Below are 25885 nucleotides of genomic sequence, written 5' to 3'. Positions count from 1 at the left end.
AGTTATCTGTATTTATTTTGTTTGGTTTATATTTGTTTTCTCCATTAGACTGTAGTTTCCACCCACAAAGACCACACCTGTTCTGTTCATCACTCAGCACCTAGCACTAGTAAGTGTTCAATAAATATTTCTCTTAGTTGAATGAAGTGTGCCATGTGTTAGATGGGGAAGCAGGAGGCTCTGGAGGATGTGAACCCCCTTTTCTTAAAGCAAAGCAATTCAGAAAGCCATTATTTTACCAACCAGGTTGACATTATTACCTTTGGCCAGTCATCCATTACATGAAGACAAGCAATGTGAGATACATGCCCATCAAAATAACCAACTATTTAAGACCCCCTGTTTTAAAATGTACCTATCAGGAAATTTGGAAAATGAAACAGTGGGCAACACTCCGGTTTTTCCAAAATACCCCTTAGCACCAAATAGATTTAGCAAGTAGCAATCTGACTCTAGCTGTATTCGAAAACTTAAAAATTCTACAGCGACCCTGGAATTTTAATAACTTTTCACATTTTCAGAAACACTACATATTTTTTAACACTTATTTCCCTTTATACCTTCTTGCATTCCCAAATTTCAAAACCAATAGTGGATTAAGAGCAACGAAGAACATTTGATAGTTCCAAAGAAACCAAATTGGATTATACCAAGGATACAGGCAAGAACAAATAGACTTATCACAACCAAGGAGACTGAAAATCAGAAAAAAACTAGAAAGTGTTCTTTTTTTGTAGCCCCTTGCATTGAGGCTTTTGCAATTCTTCGAAGAAGTAATGTTAAGAAAAACTACAGCCACAGAATATCACAGTGAAAAACTACCATGTGAACAGTCTGAAATGTGCAGGGATTCAAGCATGAGAAGCACGAAGTGCTGTTTTTCATCAGTTCTGAGAGTCATATTTCTAAACAGCATTTCATCTTAGTGCACGGTTTTTCTTCTACTGTTCCTTTTAAACATTTTGTTCAAATGTGTCTTAGTTATAATTATTCCATGCATCATTTAACTTTATAGACAAATATGCAACTTTCACATATTTATGGTTCTTTCTAAGATGCAACCCAGTTATCTGCGGTCAGCACCATCAAGAAGCAGGAAGCAGCAGAGCAAGGTCTCCCATAATTTCAGCAGATCCCAATGTCAGCCCCTGGAATGTACAACTGGCACCTTCCCTGTGCCAAATTTCAGTACAATGGCAATGTCCTGGTTTTACCCTCCAAGTTTTGGAGGACAAAGAGAAATGTAGTCTGTTCACGGAGCAATGCAGAACCACCTTTGGAATTTATAGTCCATTCCTGGAATGCTCCAGAAGGAATCCAGCATCTGGTATCTGCGTTGGCTAATTATGATTGCAAGTGACACCAAATAAATTCTACCTGAATCATGTCTTACCCTCATTCCTTCTTCTCGGAGGCCTCTTTATAGCCCAAGGTATCTGAGAAATATAAGCCCATAGTATCTATCATTTCCCGCCTGCTTACTCCCTGCTGGGTATTCTGCTAGGTAATATATATATTTATTATCTCATTTAATCTTCCCAACAACCCTGAAGTAAATATTATTATCCCTCCTTCATAAATGATGAAATCCAGGTTCAGAGAAATGACTTGCAAGGTTATAGCTACTAAGCAGTAGAGCTAGAATGTGATGAGCCCAGGTCTGTCTAACTTGAAAGGCTGGGGTCCTCCAGAACCCGAGGGGGAGCAGGGACAATGTTAATCTCATCAAGAGCTCTTAACTATTACTAAGAGGTAGTAACACACTGTGGTGAAAACACAGACTCTAAAATCAGGCTGCCTGATTCAGTCCATTGGAATCCCAACTCTATCACATACCAGCTGGAAGTTACTTAACTTCTTTACATCTCCGTTCCTCTGTTGTAAAGTGGACATATTAGTAATTGTTTCATAAGGTTGTCTGAGAGTTAAATAAGATAACATATGTGAAGTCCTTAGAACTACGTAATAAGCACACAATAAAGGCTAGCTGCTAACACTACGCTGTTGATGGCGACGGGAGCTTCAAGGATCAGCCTCTCTTCCTGACCTTGGGCTCCTCCCAAACCTAGACCCACCATCCTATCGAACCTCTCACCCACAAAAATTAACAAAAATCTTACTCTCCTAACCAGGCTCTCATCTCCTTTATTCCACAACAGTCTCCTCTGAGTGTAACTTCAGTAACTTCACTTCCACTATCCAAAATCTGCCCATTCCTTCAAGGCCCCTCAAAATCCCTCCCCCTCCAGGAAGTCTTCCCCAAACACTGAGGCCCCACTGGTCTTCTCCTTCCAGACCATTTGCACCCCGTTAACACTGGCACTTAGATATCATCATCAATCAGCAATGCCCCATGAATACAAAATTATATCCTGTCTTGAAGCATTCATTTAATATTTTAGCTTTATTTGCCTTATTCCCACAACCTGGTTGCAAGCTCCTTGAGGACAGTACGTGAGATACTTCTGTATCTTCTACAAGCAATGACACAGAGAGCTAGTGTACACACACACACACACACACACAGCAATATAAAATGGGCATATCCCCTGGTGGGGGAATCCTAAAACTACTGGCTTAAATTATTTTCAGATACTTAACATACTTATTTGAGATAATTAAATTATCTCCAAGAGTGGAGAATGAACTCAAGAAAGAGTCTAAAGAATATCGTTCATTGACAGCCTCAAAAATACCAGACCCTATGTTTGATCCTGAAGCCTTCAGCAGTATCAATCTTAATGCCTGCTCTTACTATCATCTTGTTAATATGCTGGCTTCCTTTATGCAATTGAAGTTATGTGGATTAAAAAGCTTCATTAATCCAGTGAGTTTCTAAGTGTTCCACAAAGACTTGGGAGACACTGTTGAGCTTGTGTAGTCATGACACAAACATTCAGCTACAGGTTACATAATTCAAGTCTGCCCATCATCTGGACATGGGCTGGGAATTGAGAATAACTCTAAGAAGATACTCGCAACTTGTTTAAAATGCAGAACATTGAACCCCAGCTCTAACTCAAAAGCGGTAGGGCAAATACAGCAGCCTTGGAGTTAAGAGCTCACAGTTGCAAGCAAAGTCCCAGGAACATGAGAGCCAGGCACAGAATATGTGAACTGCTGATAGAGTTATAGGTTTTCTAGTGGATTTTACAGAAAATAAGAATTGACCACGAACAATTCAAACAAGAATACCATCCTACACAGTTCACTTGTTATTAAACTCAGCCCTTCTGAGACAGGCTGGGACCTGGGACCTGGGACCCTTTGCTGCAGGGCTTGCACCTGGACAAACATCTCCTCCAGCAATAAAATACAAAGAAACTATAAGGGACCAAAAAGTACTGTGTGCATGGGCAGTTGGGGAAAATTATGAACAAGATACAAAAAACCCCAAAAACCCGACTGCCACTTCTGAGGTACTGGGAGCAAAAGCAGGGTACTTGCGCATGCCCCCTGCACACACCACCACCAGAGGGGTGGGCAAACTACCTAAGCCACCCTTCCAGCAGGACCCCTGGACCCGCCCCTACCCTCACCCCACATAAAGAACCAACTTGCCCCCCACTCAGAGAACAAGCAAGGGAACCTGTTACTTGTTTTTGCTCCACACTGCTGCAGCAGGAGCCCCAGTAAAGCCTTGCCTGAATTTCTCATCTGGCCTCTTATCAACTTCTACTGGTGAAGGAAGGCTAAACACCCTGGTTGGTAACACTTACAATATATTTGCAGACTGATGGCTCTAAGTGATTTCTGCATTTCTTCCCATCGACCTGACACACAAAAGGACTGACGTGCACCCTTGAAGAGAGATCCTCTCTCTCCAGGCAACAGTCATAAACCTCTGGGGCTGGTCAGGGTTGGGAGAGCGCACATAACGATGTCAGATCCAGCCCCTGCCCCAAGAAGACACATCCTCAAACTGCCGAAGGAACGCCAAGCCCCCAGAGGCGTGTCACACACAGAAAACGGTATTCCCTTTATATGTGACTCAAGCTCCTGCCTTACCGAGCCATGACAATTTCAGATGGTGCCCTATTTTAGACACATCAATCCAAGAAAACCTCTAGAACCACTTCAATCCCTGACACACAACCAAACCTCATTTACTCAGGTTCAGAATACGCTGATGTCCTCAAAAGGCAGGGGGTTGGAAATAAGTGGGTTACAGAATGCAGGCTTCCACTGTCGGCACTTCCTAATACTCTTTGCCTGTGGCCTGATGAGGATTCTCATAATACTCAGGGCTGGTGAGGCTGGCACAGAACATACATTCAGGCATAGCTAGCAGAAGTGAAAGTTGGTACCAACTTTTTGGAAAGCCACTTGAAATACACACACACACACACACACACACACACACACACACACACAGAAAGGCTTAAAAATATCCCCACACTTTGCTCCAAAAAATTACAGTAATGAGACTACAACCTAATACAGAGAAGGCTTTAGGCAAAAAGATGTTTACCACAGAATTATTCTTTTTTAAATAACAAGAAAACCCCAACCATCTAAATATCCAACACAGGAATGACAGTTACACAGCCAATACGCATGTTTGTAAGAGAATGTTAAGTGAAAAAAAGCAGACTTCAAAATTCAACATTATAGTACAATTAAAACCAGGAAAAAAGGAAAAACTAATCTACGGATGGAAAAGGCAGGCAAAGGGACCATCCCAAACAGCAGCTGATTTTGGAGAGTGGACCGGTAAGAGTTTTTTTGCCTTCTTTTCTACTGTCCTATATTAAGCACCTGTTAAGCCCTATTTGCAAAACTGGTAAGGTACAGGTCCATGGTATGTCCCAGCAGGCTGGGGGCATTGGCGCCCCAAAAGCAAGAAGCTGTTTTCCCAATCCAGGAGGAAAGACCATCTCTCTGGGGCCACTATGCCCGTCCAGGCCTGGAAAGGTCTCCAAGCAGGGGGCAGAAGCTGCGGATGCAGCAGCTTCGGGGCGATGGCGAACAGTGCGGGCGTGCGCGCACACCTCCCGGCGCCCTCCCAGGAAAATGTCAGGGGCCCAGACCACCATCCGGGGCTTTCGACCGACGACCGCCGAAAGCTCCGCGGGTCCGAGAGAGGGCGGCCGCCAGCCGGTAGAGGCAGTCTCGGCGGAGAGAGGAAGCAGAGTCCCGGCACAAATGACACACGGCGCATGGGAAGTCTCGCCTTCCACCGGCTCGCGGACATTTCTCAGGCTTCTAGAGCTTTTAAACACACACAAGGATTGAATTATTCGGAGAGCTCAGCAGAAACAATCAGGATTAAGGAGAGGAAAGCTGATGGAGCCATAAAGAGACAAGTGCTGCCACTTCTCCCACCCTCCAACCCTGGCCGCCCAGTTCGAGCTGAAACCCCACCACCGCCGGCACCTGCAGGGTCCAGGGCGTCGCCACCCGGCGCGGAAGAACCCGCTCCACGTGCGCCAAGAAACGCGGGAGCAGCAAGGAGGGTCCCCTGCATTTTCCCAGGTAAAAGCAATCTTGGACACCCAAACCCGGATTCTACATTAACAGCCATCCATCCAACAAGAGAGGAAGATTCCCTAATACAGGCCCTAAAATACCCATGTGTTTGCCCACTCCACTCCACTCCCAGCGTGGTGGAAGGAGAGGGGGAAGTCCCATTTAAGCATTCCAATTCCTCAGAGATGGGTGGCTGACCTTCAGCCTCGGCACCCTTCCCACCCAGCTGACATCTGACCTTCAGACCGGAACCTAAAGGGATACAGGATCTCTGTTTTAAAAGTTTAAGGACTCCTGGGACTCCCCTGGTGACGCAGAGGTTAAGAATCTGCCTGCCAATTCAGGGGATATGGGTTTGAGCTCTGGTCCAGGAAGATCCCACATGCCCTGGAGCAACTAAGTCCATGCTCAGCAACTACTGAGCCTGCGCTCTAGGGCCCGCGTGCCACAACTACTGAGCCCACGTGCCACAACTACTGAGCCTGTGCTCTAGAGCCCACCAGCCAAAACTACTGAAGCCCATGCGCCTAGAGCCCGTGCTCTGCAACAAAGAGAAGCCACCGCAATGAGAAAGCCTGCACACCACAGCAAAGAGTAGCCCCCGCTCGCCACAACTAGAGAAAGCCCGCCAGCAGCAATGAAGACCCAACACAGCCAAAAATAAATAAATTTATTTTTAAAAAAATTTAAGAACTCCTAAATAATGTGAATAATCCCACCAGAATGGGTCTGTTCTGTAAATTAACATTATAAAATCTACCTTTTCCAAAAAAGAGATTTTAAAGGCGATGTTACTTAGAAATACTGTCAATAAACACGTTTAAATATAAAAACAAAGTGTTAACATTATTTCTATTAATTTTTAAAATCTTGAACTAGAGAGATGTGTTTTACAAACAAGCAGTGCATAATACTTTGAATACTCTCTTCTAGGCACTATACAAATATTAACTCATTCCTAATAATAGCCCCATGAGGTAGGTACTATGGTTATCCCCACACATGGTTATACAGAAGATGTAACTGAGGCACAGAGAGGTTAAATAACTTGCCCAAGGACACACAGCTGGTAAGTGGCAAGTGGAAAAGCTGGGATTCAACCCCAGGCAAAGTGGTTCTCCTACCCCCTCATGAAAATCTTGAGTTTCATATGCAATTCATACCCTCATAAGTTACTGCTGACTTTGTAAACTGGTAAAACTTTATTGTAAAGCAACATGGCAAATATATCAAGAGCAAGGAAAATACTCATACCCTCTGACCTAGTAATCCCATTCCTGGGAAATATTCCAAGGCTCCATGTATGAAGATATCCATTACTATAGTATTAAGAGTGAAAAAGTGAAACCATAATTTTCTATCAGTTGGTGAATAATTAGATGCAATTTTGGTAGATCAGCTCAGTGGGATATCAAGCAGTCACGGAAAATTAAATTATGAAGATGACGCAGCTGCAAAAAAAAAAAAACTTTTACAATATATTGTTAAGTGGAAAAAACTAAAGTTGCATGTACTATTTCAAAATATACGCACATGACCGAACATTAAAGGAATGAAGACAAAACAGGCAAATAAATGAGACTGACAAAGAGATCACTGGTAATTGTCTTCTTTCAAAAATTTCCCTTTATATTGTTACAGTAGAGCTGTTATAAATAAAATCTGGAGAAAGGGAAGTATGTCTTAAAGTATTTATGAGAATAAGCCAGATTTGCACAAGCCTCGAGCATTCAGAAGGAAACTACTGAATCCTCAGAAGCTTCAAAGGGATGGTTCTATTGTATGTAAATGGTCCCTGAGCCTGGCTCCCCCTAGCTAGGGAAGGAGGAGGATCCTGCTGGCAGCTGGAATTAGCACAGCTCTCAGCAGCTGTGCTAGGGAACTCCAGCTGAGACAACACTGTGGGGATTCCAGGCCTAGCCTCAATCCCACAAAACATGATAACAGTGAAATAAGCAAAGGCTAATGCCAGAGGCTTTTCACATACAAGCACAGGATCTAAAGTGAGAAATTTCGGACAATTTCAGAATGTGCCACATTCTTCACTTCCTGATCTATCTGTGATCTATCTGCCAGGCACCACCCAACAGTCCCTGGGAAAGAGATAAGAGTGATCCTGACCATTTCTCGGATCCACCCTGAAACTCCAAGATGTGAAATCCTTAGCTTCTCTACGGGGTCAGGCTGAGGCAAAGAAAAAACAAGACAAAAATGCTCTCCTTAACAAAAACAACCAAAGTGACACTGAAAGGTTTCATAGGATGAATCATTAAATTCACTGAAGAATAATGTTGGGTCAAGGACAGAAGTGAGACAGAAATATCTGGAACAATCGAATAGGGTAAAACTGAATGGCTTCAAAGAAATGGCAGGGAGTTCCCTGGAAGTCCAGTGGTTAGGACTCCAAGCTTTCTCTTCCAGGACCCGGGTTCAATCCCTGGTCTGGGAACTAAGATCCAACGAGCTGCACAGTGTGGCCAAAAAAAGGAAAGAAAGAAAGAAAAGAAATGGCATGTTATTCTGAATTCAGGAAGTCTGTTTATGAGGGGTTTGTCCGTTCACCAAATCCCAAGCAACTGCCTTATTCAGACCAGAAGAGCATCTTTCAGTCACTGTACTTAAAGACTGAGGCAATGTACCTCTTCCCACCCCTGCCCCTACCTTCTTTCACTAAATGGAGAGACCCAAAAATATCAGTCTGGCTGGGAGAGCCTGTCCCTTAAAATTTACTGCAACCAAGTGAAGGTACAAAGTTTTCAGAATTGAAAGCAACCTTCTGAGCCTAAAAGTGTTGTAATTTAATCCAAAATTTTATTGCAAAGATCAGTAAAGCATGCAAATGGCTTGTTGAACTGCAGGCAAAAACCCATAAGAGATTTTCTCTGACAGATGGTAGTGGTCTATAAACACATCATACTTCATTTTGATTGCTTTTAACAGAAAATGCAAATAATATACGGAAGGAGCTCATTGGTCAAATATCTTTCCTATTCCCCAAAGTAAAATGACCACACACACACACACACACACACACACACACCCGCCACACACCTCTTCCCCATGCTCCCCTCTCAGACTCTACCTGGAAACATTTTCAAAGTTCTCTAGCCATAAACAACCTCACCATCAGCGGATTAGCAAAAGTAACTGGTATTTTAAATTAATCTTCTGCTTATCCTCAACGATGGCTTTGCTGCCATACCAAAAAAAGAGAAGAAAGTTTTCCCTCTGCTTAAAAATGACAACACCTTAAAAGGGGTTCAGGACAACAGGAGCTGAATTCGTGTAAAAGTGCAAAGAGAAATGACACAACCTGTACAAACTGTCAGTGTTTTTTCACATAAAATCACCATTTAAAAAATTGCTTTTTGTGAATTCCCTGGCGGTCCAGTGGTTAGGACTCTGCACTTTCACTGTCGAGGGCACGGGTTCAATCCCTGGTCCAGATCTAAGATCCCGCAAACCTCGCGGCACGGCCAAAAAAAAGAAAAAAAAAATCACTTTTCAAAAAAAAAAAAACCCAAACAAACAAGGGCTAGGATTTATAATGATAAACAGGCTTCTCTTCCAAAACATGTCCACAGAGAACTGCCCTAGCAGGAAGTTCAAAAAAGAGCCTTTGTCAGTCCCTGCCTTCCAGTGAAACTTTAGGCCAAAGAAAAGAGTTAGGATCAACTCTGCCCTCTGCCCTCCCCTCCCTTCACAGTCCTCAAAGAGCAGACATTAAAAAGATTTCAAAGAGAGAATTTAAGAGGGTTTCTGAAAGTTTTCCCTAGCACTCTCATCACTCATCATGAATTCTCTGGACAGGAATGACACTTGTTAAGTTTTTTTCCCTCTCCCTCCCTCCACCTGTCGTCCCAAGTCTCTGTTGGTATGCTGGGGCCCATCACACTTTCTGCTTGAATGACAAAGTCTCCCCTGAAATCCCATGTCTCCCCTTCCACCCAAGTGGCTGCTTCTAAATTGGGGCCCCTAGAAAAATAGGTACCAATCAGGGGCTGCGTGATAGCTAAGCATCACAGAATAGCCATAGGTTGGCTGGTGGGGTTTTCCCTTTGTTTTATTTTTTTCAGTATAATGACTAGCTCCACCTTGACCTTCCCTAATAACTTTCTGTGGAGTTGGGATGGGCAAAGACAGGCAAACTCAGATAGCTGGGGATCAGCAAGGTGCCCCTAATTTCCCTTTGGGCCTCCCTCCTGTAGGTAGACCCAGCCACAGCTCAGAAATTCCAGGCGGGATGCTTGGCATAAGTAAGTAATTGAGTTAAGGGAGATCTAAAGAAAGACTTCACGTTCACATTCATATGCTAAACTTGGTTAAAAATAGGCTCAAGGAGGACCTGACTTCACTTTTAATTTTAGCCTGGTGATGAACATGCCCTAAAGACAGAAAGTCACCAGGCATTTTCCTGAGGGCAGCGATCTTCATGTTTTTATAAAAAGGAAATGCAGCATGTTCTATTAATAAAAGTGCTGTAGCCTCAGTTAAATCTGGACAGTTCGTAAATCAGGGCTCCCTCTGGCTGAGCTTCCCCAGGCCAGCAGCTCCCTCACACCCAAGCCCCCAGCAAGGGGGCAGGTCACATGCAGCCGGGGAAAGTGAGCCTGACACCCAGGGATCAGAGCCACACTCCATCAAAGACCACAAGGTATGGTTTCTGGACACTTCACAGGGGACCAAGTGCCTCAACCAAGAGTATTCGCCAGGAACTCTTTTAAAGGGCTCCTGAAAAGATCCTCATTGCCAGGATGGAGCCCAGTGTGTTATGAGATTTAGTGAGGCAAGGGGGACAGGTTGTGATGGTAGGAAATGCACAGGGTAGAAGGCAGAGAAAATGTGATGCTTCCTTCAGAAAGGACAAGCAATTTCACCTTTTCCTTCCAATCTCAAAGATGGCGAAGTTAAAACTGGCCTCTGGCTATCCAGCTGGACCTTTCCATAGACCCACAGAAGAAGGATCCTCTCCAGCTGCATTGGCTATCAAGCCGCGTGACAAAATAAAATGTGGCCACGTGGGAAAATTACCACCCCTAGAACACTGAGCCTCCTCACCCAGGCTAACTGGTAATTCCAAACTTGGGCAAGGCTGCCCCAGGTCCTGGAGAAAGTGCTAGGGCTAGGGTGTGTGTGTGCGTTCAGGTCACAAGGCACTTCCAAACACACAATCCCCAGCCCAGCTTAGGGATTCTTAGGATCTCAGTGAATTGCTCTTCTGCTTTCTTGTCTGAGTAAACATTTGAGGGCTTATAAACTCACATAATCCTCCCAACAACCAGATGAGATTGGTTGAAGAAACCGAGGCACAGAACAGTAAGGTCACACAGTTAGTAAGGGATGGGCCATGCTTTAACCAGGTCTCTCTCAATCCAAAACCCAGGGGAGTGCAACAGGAAAGGCCCAACAAAGTCAAGGTGGAAGGTATGCAGTCTTTTTCCAACTTCTTGCCTTTCACTTGGGTAAATTTCCCTCCCTCAAAGGAAGACAGCTCTAATGTTTTGGTTCTGATTTTTGTTCTTATTTTTCTTTCGCCCCCTGTTTTCCACGTATATATTTTGGCCACTTGTAAAATCCTATAAACCCTCAATCTAAACAATGCCACGAGAGCCTGAGCCATAGACGGTCATAACATACAGGGAAAAATGGAGAGACCTTGATTTGAGCTTTGTGGCCAGACAGATGTGAGTTTGCATCCCAGCCCTTCTCCTTGCTAGCCAAGTGACTTCAACAAGGGTATACTCCACAGCCCCAAATTAAATCCAGGAGCAGCTGAAATCAGAATTGGCCAAATGACTGAGCTGGTAGCTTTTTTTTTTTTTTAACTTTTACTATGGAAATTTTCTAACTATACAAAGGTAGAGAAAACAGTATAATGAACTCCCATGTACCCATCACCCAGCTTCAACAATTACTAACTTTAGGTCTGCCTTGTTTATTACTCTGTACCCCTACCCATTCCCACCCTCCACACTATTATTTTGAAGCCAATTCCAGATACATCATTTCATCTATAAATACTTTGGTATCTAGCTCTAAAATATAATATCATTTCAATTTTAACATAATTTCAGTATATTTATCACAACTATAAATAAATAAATAATTCTTTAGCATCAATATCCAGTCTGTTCAAACGTCCGAAGTGATTTTTGTTTTGCAGACTACTTTATTCATATGTGCATACTACACTTAATTTCCACCCCATAGCAAGCACCAGCCAGAATGAAAAACTGTAGAAATAAAGGCCTTTATTTAATCAAACCTAACCAGTAGCTTTCATGGGAGCTTTTGATACTTTAGAATTTTTACCTTTATATCTTGTATTTCTCTGGTATAGCAATTTTTAAAATATTTATTAACACCTACTAATTGTTAGGTATTCTAGACCTGGGGCATAGTTTGTTTTTTAATAGTTGGTTTGTTACAGCTAAGATCCAAAGATTATAGGCCCCATAGATAAAACCACCTGCAGTTCTCACTCTTGTAATTTATTTGTTGAAGAAAACGGGTCTCCTGGCCTAAAGAATGTCCAAATTCCAATTGGTGGATTTTTACCTCCATGGTGTTTTTTTTTTTCTTGCTGTACACGGGCCTCTCACTGTTGTGGCCTCTCCCGTTGCGGAGCAGGCTCAGCGGCCATGGCTCACGGGCCCAGCCGCTCCGCGGCATATGGGATCTTCCCGGACTGGGGCATGAACCTGTGTCCCCTGCACTGGCAGGCGGACTCTCAACCACCGCGCCACCAGGGAAGCCCCATGGTGTTGTTTTTTTTTTTTTTTTTCATGGTGTTGTTTTAATATGTTCCTCTGTCCCCCGTATTTCCTATAAACAGATAGTTAGATCTCAAGCCTGGCGTAGATTCAGGTTCTATTTTGACGGTGCTGTGTACTTCCTGCTGCATCAGTAGGCACATGATGCCTGGAAGTCTTTCTTTTTTGTGACATTAAGATCGATCAGTAGGTTTAAATGTCATCAGCCTGATCCATCCGTTACAAAGTTTCCCATCAGCTTCACCTAATGTTTTAGCAGCCATTTAATAACCATGTTCTCTAAATTCATTATTTCACTAGGGGTTACAAAATAGTGATGTTCCAATTCTATAATTCCTTCTGCATTTATTAGATAGAATTCTTCCACAAAAAAGAACTTTTCCTCATTTACAGTTTGGATACCCTAAGGTAACTAATAAGAAAGGACAGAATGAATGTTTGATTCTTTCCCTTTCTTGGCCAGTGTTCAGAATGAGTTGGTTTCCCAACCTTCTCCAGTGAAAAATCATTGAATTTTTAACTCATGAATTTTACACTTTGGAACATGTTTGATATATGTGAATCCACTATAGTTATTCTTTTTAATGCTCAAATTATTCCATATTTGGGCACCAGGAGGCCCTTCAACTCGTCTCCAAAGTCCTTTTGACATGACACAAGTGGTCTTTGATGGCTTCTTTGCTTTCTGATGCAAGATATGCCAACTCATTTTGTACATTTCCTGTTCCAGACCTGGAATCAGCCATTTTTCTCAGGATTCTTAGTCCCTTTTAGTGGGGAATTGTATTTAGAGGCCACAATCCAGATGTTACAAGTGCTCATTGTTACTGAATTGGCCCTTATTTCTAGGCTTTTCATTGGACAAAGTTAGGAAACACTTTTTCATTTGTTAAAGAGAAAAATACATCACGAGTTCATACCAAAATTTTCAATTCAAATTTAAGATTACAGGGTTTTTACTTAACTTTTTTTTTTTTGCAGTACACGGGCCTCTCACTGTTGTGGCCTCTCCCGTTGCGGAGCACAGGCTCCGGACGCACAGGCTCAGTGGCCATGGCGCACGGGCCCAGCCGCTCCACAGCATGTGGGATCTTCCCAGACCGGGGCCCAAACCCGTGTCCCCTGCATCGGCAGGTGGACTCTCAACCACTGCGCCACCAGGGAAGCCCAACATCTTTGATTATAAAATTGCTATCTCTTTTCTATTATGCTAAAAATATTGCTTTCTGATGATTTTAACATAATTACTATATATTTATATACATACACACACGCACATATAAGTGATCGATTCCGAATAGTAATTATACCAATATTATTACTAACAGTATTACTGACAACAGCTTAAGATTCTTTTGAATTTGTTTTGCCCCTAAGATATATTCCACTTGAGATGTATAATCAAATTACTGCGTTTTAAAGTTGTGTGGAATAATCCTTTGTGTGATTAAGCTACCAACTTGACACATAAATTTATTTCATTTTAATCTTGATTTGGGGGGGGTTATTTTTTCTATTTTAATTAAATTTTGTTTGTAGTTAAGGAAAACATCTATAGGGTTGCAAAGTCAAATCTATAAAACAAAATACATTTTAAAAGGTCTAGATTCTATCCCTGACCCATCCATCCATTTCCTCCCTCCCTCTATTTTATTGGTTTACTTTTTCATTTCTTTTAATTACAAGCAAATATATATGTATTTCTCACATGAAAGGTAACAGGCTATCTATTATTTCTGCACACTGCTTTTTACACTTAACAATATACCCAGGAGATCATCCCACAGCTGTAGCTGGATACAGAGATCATTCTCCTTCCTTTCTATAGCTCTATAGAAACCCACTGTATGGATGTCCCATAGCTGACTTAACCCATTCCCTATTGATGGACATTTGGGTTGTTTCCAGTCTTCTGCTATTACAAATAATGCCACCACAGAAAGCCTTCTGCATACGTCTTTTCCTATTTTTGCCTGTGTATTTTGGGGATAGATCTTATAAACAGGATTGTCTGGTCAAAAGAAAATGCACGTGTAATTTTGCTAAATATTGCCAAATTCCCCTCCTTAGAAGTGGTACCATTTTTATATACCCACCATGAGTTGATAACTTTTACATGCTGATGTTAATATTTAAAAATCTCTGAAATCTCAGGGGCCTTAATTAAAAATCACTGAAAGGGGTTTTAATGAAGCCCATCTAATTCAATTCTCCACCTTCTGGACAAAGGAAATTTCTTTTGAGAAAGGGCAATGACATGCTCAAGGAACTGCCTTCACCCCTTGCCTTTCTGACTTAAATACGCAGTTTACACATAATTCTTTCTATGTCAGAGAAGTTAGGCACAGTATTAAATATTTGGACTGAAAATATCATAGGTTAGTTTAGGTCTTTGTGAACTACAAGTAGTTCCCTGAAATGAAAACTCGAAGTTCGTGGGTGGCGAGCAGGGGGCTTCTCAGTGCTCTCTCCTTTCCTAGTCCCCTTTCCTCCTTTTAACAAATCAGATTTGATGAGGAATGCGATGGTACCACAGGCGGGTGCTGGCTCCTATCCACACCCACACCACTGAAGAGCATCTCCCCTGAGTGCCCCTTTCCCTACAGTACCCTCCCAGCGTCTGAGATTAGGCGCTTATCTCATTCACTCCTCACAATAACACTATGAGGTGGATGCCCTATCAGCCCCATTTCACACCTGAAGAAATGAAAGAGCAGAGAGGTCAAGTAATTTGTTCAAGGTCACACAGCTAGCAAGCAAGTAGGGAGCCAGGATGCACACCAGGCATTCCAACTCCAATACCTACCTTTAACGGTTGTGCTGCAGTGCTTCTATGTTTCAGACCCTCATCACCTGTCGCCCAACTAGGGCAGGGGCCTCCCAACTGACATTCCCCATCTCTAGGGGCACGCCTACACACACACACACACACACACACACACACACACACACGTGCACACAACTCTGCCAATTACCCTCCCTTCTCCAATACCCATGTAATCTTTCCAGAACACCAATCGCATTACATCAGACCCCTGCTTACAAATGACTACTCAAAAGATAACATCCAAACTCCTTACCTTGAGAAACACAGTTCTGTATCACCAGCATCCTGCCTTTCTTTTACATCCTCAGCTCTCACCATTCCCAGCCACTCCATCCCATATCCGTGCGCATTAGTTAAAAACACACTCTGACCTCCAGTCAAGTGGAATTACTCTGAAGCTCCCAGTTCACCACGTTTTTTCTCATCTCTGAAAATGCATCTCTTCTCCCACCTCCATCTAGACCCCACCCTCCCCCATCCACTTGACAAGCCCTTAGGCACAGATTCAGAATCAGCTCAGGATGACCTCCTCAGACATCTGGGCGGGTCCTTCCTGGACCCTCCTCCTCCACCTCCCTACAGCACCTGCTACGACAGAGTCTCACTCTCACACCCTCTACCCACTCAACCCTCTTCTCCACCTGCACTCAGAGGTAATCATTTTATCAGGTCTTCTTTTTGTTTATTCTTCCAGTAATTTTTATGCAACAAAGGAAGATGTGAATATATATTTATATATTTAAGAATATATAAATGTTATACATAATATATACATATGTTTTACATAATAATATTATATATGTTCCTATTCTCCCCTTTTCTTACACAAAAGCTAGCCAACTATGCACACTTCCTGCACCCTGCTTTTTTCTCTTGATATATCTTCGGAATTTCTCCGTTACAGCACACAGAGATGATCCTCCCAGTATGGGAGACAACAAGTACATCCAGTACATCCAGACAACAAGTACATCCCCTGTTTCAAGGGACTGAGTGAGACCCAGTCCTGCTGCGTTTCGTCCAACATCAAGATTCCACCAAGCGCACAGCTCTGATCTCTGCCAAAGGGAGTCCAATGGGACTGGCCACTGCTGGAGCCAAGCCATGATAAGAGCACCAAGTCATGATGCAGGTGCAGGGGGAGCAGCCCACGTTCTGCACCTTCTTTTACTTCCAAGAACCACACAGGAGCAGAGGTTAGGATCTTCTCACTTCTTGCACCTTCATTTCAGTTTCCTGAATCACAGAACTCAGATCCTGCAGCCCACAGAGTTCACATCTTAGGTGGGCTCAGACAGGAAACAGATGCCACCATGTGTCAACGACTAAGCTTGGCATTTCATCTAGTCATTCAACAAGTATTTGGTGAACTGCTTCTAGCAACTAGGTGTTGTTCTTGGGGGCTGGGGGTGTAAATCACTGGATAAAACTCCCCAGCATAGGCAGGATGGGAGGAAATGTAATAGACAATAAAAACATAATAAATAAGTAAAATAAGTAAATGATAGTTTGTTTGAAGATAGCAAGTGCTATGGAAAAAACAGAACAAAGTAAGGGAGTTTGGACTGGAAGATGCAGGATGCAATTTAAATAGGTTGGTCAGAGTGGATCTCAGTGGCAAATCGTGGCACATAACTTATTTTCTGGGCAACTCCTTTTTGCAGCTGCCACAGGTCAACTGTCATTACCATTGCCACAATTAAACTGTTGTTATCACAATGTCAAGTTGTCTTGAGTTGTGTTGCCGTTGTCTTGAGTTGTGTTGTTCTAGAAATTGCTTGAAATAAGTAGAGTGTTCACTTAGGGCTTAAAAACCTTTTTTGTCATAAGAATTTCTGTTGTTGAAAACTTTGATGCCATGGGGCTTAAGGGGTGTTCCAGGTGGTCATGTTCACCATCTCCCCTATTTGAACTGAATCTCACAGAAGAAATTCAGCCTGGAAACTGCCTGTACCTTTAAAGGCACAATTACGCCCCTGGCTGGAGATGGCCAAGTGAGACAGAAAGCCAGGTTACGCTAATGACAAACATGTATTCAGCGTGTCCTTCCTATATTCCTGTCCCTGTGTCATGTCACTGACTGTTACACTCAACCCCACGTCCTGTAAGAAGCCCACACTCTCTCAGAAACCCTGCACCTCGGCTCACGTGTGCCTTGAAGGTGGAGCCCAGACCAGAGCTTGGGCTTCTTGCTGCCTGAGTTTGTGGCTCCCACACACACCACCACCACCACTTATCCCACCTCTCCAAACACAAAGGCAGACTACTTGTGTCTCTCTAGCCCTTTCAGACTGGCAACCCAAAGAAAGTGTAAGTTGGAGAAAACCAAGCTTTGGTCTCACATCAATTCTCAGCCATGAGACCCTCCTGTGATGAGTGGATTTTCTCATCACAAAGTCACTGAGATCAAAAGTTAGGTTGCAGATAACTTGCTCCTTCTCTCAGGTGTTCAACAAACTATGTGCCAGGGACCCTGCCAGATGCTGAGGACACCAAGATGAACAACAGTGGCTCTGCCTGCAAGGATGTGACAGGGCCTTTAGAGGAGATCCACAAGAGGTGAGCATGGGGAGGCCATGGAGCATGATAGGAAACGGCACCCAACGCCCCCTTCCCGCCTGGGGCCAGGGAAATCTCCCTAGAAGAGGGGAGTCAGCAGAATCCATGAAGACAAAAGGCATGTTCCAGTTGAGGACAGGGAAGGTGGTTCAGGTGGACGAAGCAGGAGGGCAGCCAAGACAGAACAGCAAGTCCAGACTGGAGAGCTAGTGGGGGCAGGACCAGAAGGGTCTCCTCAGCATCTGACTCTCGAGCTAGGCAATGAGAAGGCACCGCAGGGCTTTAAGTAAGCAGATGACAAGGCGGAGGCTGTGCCGGTATGGAGAAAAGAACAGTCTGAGGACAGGCTCCATTGGAGGCAGGGGAGAAGCTGAGAGGCCCGAGGCGGCGGCAGTGGGCACGAAATGTGGGTAGGGTGTTCTGAAGGAAGGGGACAGCGCAAGCTGGAATGGGTCAGAGGGCCTGGCTCTGAGCCTGGGCTCTCCAGTCGCTGGCTTGAGGACCCTGAGCTACTAGTACTTATTTAATCCCTACCTACTTCACAGGGTTGTTGGAGGATTAACAGTGCCTTGTGAACCGTACAGCATGGCAGGAAAGCAGTGCTGTCCACTCACCCCCTGCACTGTTGCATCTGTAGACCCCTCATCGCTAGGAGACTTTAAGTTACCCTCACAGGCATGTATGTTTTCTCTGCTCACTTAACTTCTCTGGCAGCTGAGTGGTCTTTGGTAAATCTGGTCCTCCTTCTGAACCTGGCTTCCTTTTCTACAAAATAAGATCACTGAATTAGAGGATCTCTAGGGTGCCTTTCAGCTTGAAGTTTTGTTTTCTTATTCATCTTGTATCCCAATTTCCAGGGTAATAATTATTTGTCAAATGAAAAATTATTGAAGGAAGAGTCACGAATAGAAGGAAAATAAGCTAATGAGTAACTGACACTGAAAACTTAGATGATAAAGTGTGTGTTCTTTAAAAGCCTTGAAGGCTCATATTAATAAGTTCCATTCAAAGACACAGTCATAAAAATTCAAAGGTGTTTTCAACCAAAAAAAAAAATGATTCTTATGTATAACATCTGTGCTCCCAAAAGGTTAAATTATCATTGGCCTAGATATTTACCCAAGAAAACTAAAAGACATGTCCACTTTAAAACTTGCAAAAGAATATTCATATCGCTTTATTTGTAATAGCCAAAAAATTAGAAACATCCTAAATGTCCATCAACAGGTGAGTGGATAAATAATTTATGACATATCCGTAAAATAGAATACCACTCAGCAATAAAAAGGACCAAACTTCTGATATGCGCAAAAGAACAGATGAACCTTAAAATCGTATGCAGAAAGAAAACCCAAAGAATGGGAGAAAGTACTTGCAAATCATCTATCTGATAAGGGTCTTGTATCCAGAATTTATAAAGGACACACAATTTCACATCAAAAAGATAAACATCTCAATTTAAAAAGAGACAAAGGACTTGAATCGACATTTCTCTAAAGAAGATATAAACACAACAAGCACATGAAAAGATGCTCAACATCATTAGTCATTAGGGAAATGCAAATCAAAACCACCATGAGATACTACTTCATACCCACTAGGATGGCCATGATTTAAAAAAAAAAAAAACGGAAAATAACAAGTGTTGGCAAGGTTGTGGAGAAACTGGAACCCTCATTCACTGCTGGTGGGAATGTAAAATTGTGCAGCCACTTGGAAAACAGTTTGGAAGTTCCTCAATAAATTAAACACAGAATTACCATATGACTCAGCAACTCCACTTCAAGATACATACCCAAAAGAATTGGAAACAGATGTTCAAGCAAACACTTGCACACAAAATTCATAGCAGCATTACTCACAATAGTCAAAAGGTGGAAACAGCTGAAATCCATCAACTGATGGATGGAAAAACAAAACACTGTCTATCCATAAAATGGAATTTTACTCAACAATAAAAAGGAATGAAGTACTGATACATGTTACAACACGGATGAACCTTGAAAACATTATGCTAAGTGAAAGAAAGCCTGATACAAAAGGCCACATATTGTATGATTCCATTTATATGAACTGTCTAGAATAGGCAAGTCCATAGAGACAGTAAAAAGCAGATTAGTGGTTACCAAAGGCCTGGGAGAGGAGGGAATGGGGAATAATTGCTTAATGGAGACAAGGCTTCCCTTCGGGGTGATGCAAATGTTCTGGAACTAAATAGTAGTAGCTGTTAAACAACATTGTGAATGTACTTAAAACCACTAAATTACACTTTAAAATAGTTAAAATGGTTAATGTTACACGTATTTTATCACAGTTTTTAAAAATACTATTTCCCCAGAAATCATTATGCTGAGTGAAAGAGCCAGGCAACAAAAGGAGTACATACTGTGATTCCATTTGTATGAAATTCTAGAAAATGCAAACTCATCTATAGCGCTAGAAAGCAGGTCACTAGTAGCTTGAGAGGAAGGGGCTTAAGGGAAAGAGAGAAGGATAAATTATAAAAGGCATGAAGAAACTCTTACTATCTCTATTGTTTGATTGATGCTTTAAACATGTACAGCTTAGTGTACTTCCATTATACCTCTGTAAAACTGAAAAAAAAAGACCAAAAAATGTTTTAAAAATTATCACTGGACATCTAAATTCTTAGACTTATTAAATTTCTAAATATACTGCGGAACTCACTGTTTAAAGGATCTTTGCTATAACCCCTTTTGAAGGTCAAAAGCAAACAGTCTTTCCCTGATTTATTGATTCTATTAAGTCTGCTTTTTACATTCAACAGTTTCTTAAAGCAAAAGAACACCTGTAACAATGTCTGCTAAAACTATTCAAGAGTATGTCTGGTGGAGACTAAGCGAGCTTAATGTGGCCATGTTTCAAGTCAGAAATTCTTTTTGCTATTAATAGGAGCCTAGGACCCTTTAATCATTGCTGAATCCTGGTTTTTTGAATTGGTTCAAAAATGGTCTGGCAGAGGCTCACTTTGCAAATCAAACGATCATATGTTATCATTTTAGCACACGCTGAGTGATTAGTGTTTCTCCGTAAGCATCAAATTCAGATCTTGCCTGACATGTATAACAAGCAGAATAAGACAGTGAATCAAACGCCAGAGTCAGATTTGCTCATGGAATTTAAACTGGGATGTGGATTTCAAAACCAAAAAGGAATACTTAAAGCTACAAAAAATGGAAAAAGGGGTTTTTTAATTGGACTGCTTAGTTTGTCTCAAATTTGGCCTAGTTTCACATTTATTTCAGCAGTTTTTTCCATAATATTTTCTTTGCAAATAATGTTTTCTATAAATTATTTTGAGGATGTAGATATTTACACAGAGATGACATGATCACCTGTATTATATAACATCCTCCCATCCAAGCCCCACCCCACCAGTTCTTTCATAAATACTATTTTTCTTAGCTTTGTTGAGTCCTTTTAAGCTTGTGACTTGATTTCTTCATCTGTAAAATGGGGAGAATAACAGCACTAGCCTCACAGGATTATTGTTGGATTAAATGATTAAATGGATTATACATATATAAAGTGTTTAGACTAGTAGCTGACACACAGGAATCACTCAGTGAATGTTAGTTGTTATTCATGTTATTATTACCAGGGTTAGTGGTGGCAAAGCTGAATGTAGAACATACAGCATGCCTGCTCCTGATTCTTTTCATTACTCCACACCACTTTCCCCACCCATACATATTTTGTGCATGAAAATAAGAGTACCAATCTGGAAAAGGCAAAAATAGCTCTGTAATTTAAATCTGAAAAACATGAATAAACTGGTAGTCACAGAGCAGCTCAAGGACTCATCCAGCTTAGGTTCCAGGGCAAGTCATCAGTCATTTTTAAAATCACCTTCACGCAGTGATTTCGAAAAGGGATAAAAGGTTTCTGCAAAGAGTCAACAGAGCTTTTTTTTTTTTTTTTAAACATCTTTATTGGGGTATAATTGCTTTACAATGGTGTGTTAGTTTCTGCTTTATAACAAAGTGAATCAGCTATACATATACATATGTTCCCATATGTCTTCCCTCTTGCGTCTCCCTCCCTCCCAGTCTCCCCATCCCACCCCTCCAGGCTGTCACAAAGCACCGAGCTAATATCCCTGTGCCTTGCGGCTGCTTCCCCCTAGCTATCTACCTGAGTCAACAGAGCTTTGAGGATGCCCCCAAAATTGTGCAAGCTAGCAAAAATTACATACTGCCCATTCACTGCCTTCAGCATTAAAACAGATTTATATATTCACTTTGTATGGACATTAAAAAGTACTGCAGCCCGGGATAGAATGTCTGCTGGAAGGGTTAAATGGAAAGTGGCAGGCCCATCAATTAAGTTCCTATCAAGTCAAGATGAGAAAAAAAACCAGAGGATGCAAATCATATCTACAGGCTGGTACAATGCAAACATATTTGCAAGGCTGTCTGATTTAACCTACATATACAAACTAATCCATTCTAAAGTGATATGTAGTTATTGCTCCAGTTCCACATATTTCATTGAGGAGTTTTTTTTAAAATGTGGTCAAATTAAAAGATAACACCAGGCTTCCCTGGCGGCGCAGTGGTTGAGAATCCGCCTGCCGATGCAGGGGACACAGGTTCGAGCCCTGGTCTGGGAAGATCCCACATGCCACGGAGCAACTAGGCCCGTGAGCCACAACTACTGAGCCTGCGCGTCTGGAGCCCGTGCTCCGCAACAAGAGAGGCCGCGATAGTGAGAAGCCCATGCACCGCGATGAAGAGTGGCCCCCGCTTGCCGCAACTAGAGAAAGCCCTTGCACAGAAACGAAGACCCAACACAGCCAAAAATAAATAAATTAATTAATTATTAAAAAAAAATAAAAGATAACACCACTAGCTGAAAGTTAGTTCGGAAACAGGATATTCAGAGGGTCTCACGGTATCACTCCCAAAGATAACTTACTAATCACAAAGAGAAAAATGTCCCGTAGTGATAGAGAGATCTGGCGATGACCATGTTAACCAAGGGATCAAACTTAGCGGAACACACGTTACCCGTTGTATGTGGATCCTTGCCAAAGTGCTTCACCTGAATCTGGTCATGAGGAAACAACAGACACATCCAGATCATGGTTCATTCTACAAGACAACTAGCATGGAATCTTTGGTCACGAAGAGTAGAAAAGAGCAGGTACACTTGCTACATTAAAAGAGACATCATAAACAAACAAATGCACTTGAACTTGAACCAGGGGGGTTTAAAAATCGCTATATGAGACAAAGTTAAAAATCAAGTGTTTATTAGAAAACTCATTTAAGTAAGACTAATTTTCTTAGATATGTTAACAGACTTATGGTGATGCAATTTACTTTCAAATGCTCAGGAGAAAAATATGTGATGCTCTGCTTCTGTTTGGAAGGATGGAACAGAGCATGAGATGCCCCAGAGAGACCCAGTCTACCCCCACGTGCAGAAAGACCTTTGGGGGGAGATATGGGAGGAGATAACATACCCAAAGATGCTTTTCAAAATTCTCTTTTGGAGGCTGAGCAGACTAGAGCGGCAGATAAAAGGTCAGTTTATGAATGTTCTCCATTTCTCTCTCTCCCATTTCCAGGCAGAAAAAAGGGCAAATAGCAGAAAACGCAATAGACGGAAATATGAGGATGCTTATCCCAGCCTGCCCATTACCTTGCTGTGTGACCTCAAACAATTCTCTTGACTTCTCCCATGCTCACTCGCCTTACCTAGAAAAACAGGAGGGCTGGGCTAAAGCAGCTTTCAGATGCCTCCCAGGTCTAAAATCTAAGATGCTAATGGCTCATTCAGTCTTAAAGACAATGAGCAATGCCAACGTGAAAAGTCTATTCCTATTTTTGTTTTTAATAATGCAGGCAGTGGGCTTCCCTGTTGGCGCAGTGGTTAAGAATCCGCCTGCCAATGCGCGGGACATGGGTTCGAGCCCGGGTCTGGGAAGATCCCACATGCCGCAGAGCAACTGGGCCTGTGAGCCACGACTACTAAGCCTGCGCTCTAGAGCCCACGAGCCACAACTATTGAGCCCGCAAGCCACAACTACTGAAGCCTGCGTGCCTGGAGCCCGTGCTCTGCAACAAGAGAAGCTACCACAATGAGAAGCCTGCGTACCTCGACGAAGAGTAGCCCCCGCTCACCCCAACTAGAAATAGCCCACGTGCAGCAACGAAGACCCAACGCAGCCAAAAAATTAAGTTAATTAATTATTTTTAAAAACGGAAAAAAAAGACAAACCACTATAATTACGCCACCTAGAGTTAGCACCGCTGTTACTGTCGTTACATTTATTCTTTAGATGCTTTTCCAGGCTTGCAGGCACTGGCACACGCTCATACACGCTTTTTAAAAACATGAGATCCCTGTATACATGCTGCTTGTAATTTTTTTCAGTTAACAATATTCTATGGTTTATGTTCCATATTAATAAATATAGAATAATGGCACCATTCTAATGGCTGAATGGTACATGATATTATACATGCACATGATTTATTTTCTCAGTGAGAAACATCTGGGTAGTTTCTAATTTTCTGCTCTTCTAGACAATGCTGCAATAAATATCTTACGTTCATCCTCATTATGTAAAGTCTCTAAATCAAGATTTAATCACACAACCCCTCTCCCTTTTCATACAGAAAGTAAAAAAAATCTCTTTTCAAGTATCAAATAAAGGTTCTCCATAACTCCAGACTATCAACACCCCTGCCAGCCCAGGAGGACGTAGGGGCCCGAGGAGACCCGGTCTTTAGAAGGCTCTGGAAACAATATTTGGTCTCTTCGATTCAAGGAGGCCACACGGAAACCTGAGGTCCAGCTTTTGGATAACCGTGATCTCTTTGCAAAGTGTTTTTTGGCCGTGAGCTCTGGGTGCAGCCCACGCTGTGGTAACTGAACACACAGCATCGTTTACCGAGTCCTACTTGGGGCAGCTGGTAGGCTCTTAGAAACATCTGTCAGCCTATGCTTATGTTTTCTGTCTCTAAAAATAATAACGTCACCAAACAGACTCCTACCTGCCTGTGTTTAATACAATCAAATTTAGACACATGAAAATTACTGGATCTGTCTCCGAATTGAGAACAGTACTCTTTTTGCAAACTCAACTATTCACTTTAAGATTCCAGAATAATTAACATTCTAAAATAATTGTTTTTATTTTTTAAAGTTTGTAATAATTAGAAAACAGTATGAAACCCCCTCCTTTTCACTGACATTAGTGGCTACTTTTCCGTCTTAAAATTATGTCACTGATCCAAATATACTTTGCAAGTGTTGGAGGAAGCTTTCCAAATATACTTTGCAAGTGTTGGAGGAAGCTTTTAATTCTCTTTTTGTGGTTTTTGTTGTTTCTGTGAGTGATCAGTCTCGCAGACGTGTGCCTCTACCCTTGATTAAAATGTAATTCATTCTCCATCAGATGTCTAGGAGGCGACGGGAGGCATTCTACAGTGATAATCACTCAGCAATATTCCTGGGGATTCCCATAATTTTATTCTTGGAAGGTACTGACACCGATCATTTCCAATCCCTGGAGAAGCAGGATTAGGAAGGTTAATTGGCTTGTCCAGATCACCTACTCCCCATCCAGGGTTTCCTTTTCCTCTCTGACCCTCTTTGTCAGAAACCCAATAATTAATTTACAAAGACGCTCATTTCACACTTGACAACACTGGGAAGATCCTACCTATCATTCTATTCAATAATGAAGTCAAAATAAAGCAAAAGAAGTAACTTCGTGAAACGAATACATCTTTAAAATATATATTACCTTGTCTGCTCTTTCAGCATCATGACACTGGAGGTCAGGTTTAAGGGCGGGTCCAATAAGAACCAAAAACATATCTGGAAGACCGTCTATAGACAAGCTGCACAACTGAAAAGCATTTAAGATGTTCAGACAGCTGTGAATGGAGGTTTCTAGGTTCGGACCAGAGTGGAAGCGGCAACTGAGAACTGGTGGGTCATTACTGTGATGGAGAGAAAGCAGGTGCAAAGAAAGGGCAGTAGCAAATGGCCCTGGTGCATCCCTGCAGCAAATACCCACACAAAAGAAGGGAAAAGTGGTGTGAAAACTACCTTCATGAGGTGAAAACCACCCCCAAACACAGGCACGACCCCAGGCCTTTTGTTTCTGAACACATGGAAAGATTTATTTGGCAAACTGAGCTACACGTTATTACCACAACCTCATACAACTTGCTTAACAGCTCCCTTTTTGCTCATAAAGTACATTCACATCAATATG

The 25885-nt window shown here is 42.3% G+C and overlaps 1 protein-coding gene across 1 annotated transcript in view; it reads right to left on the bottom strand.

Moving 5' to 3' along the window:
* RBM20 (RNA binding motif protein 20) overlaps positions 1–25885 on the bottom strand; it is a 206315-nt gene that overhangs the window by 171006 nt on the left and 9424 nt on the right. The window lies entirely within an intron of this gene.

This window comes from Phocoena sinus, chromosome 16 (assembly GCF_008692025.1).
Source record: "Phocoena sinus isolate mPhoSin1 chromosome 16, mPhoSin1.pri, whole genome shotgun sequence".
Taxonomy (NCBI): Eukaryota; Metazoa; Chordata; class Mammalia; order Artiodactyla; family Phocoenidae; genus Phocoena; species Phocoena sinus.
The sequence above is the reverse complement of the archived record's forward strand: the minus strand, read 5'-3'. Positions and strand labels throughout refer to the sequence as shown.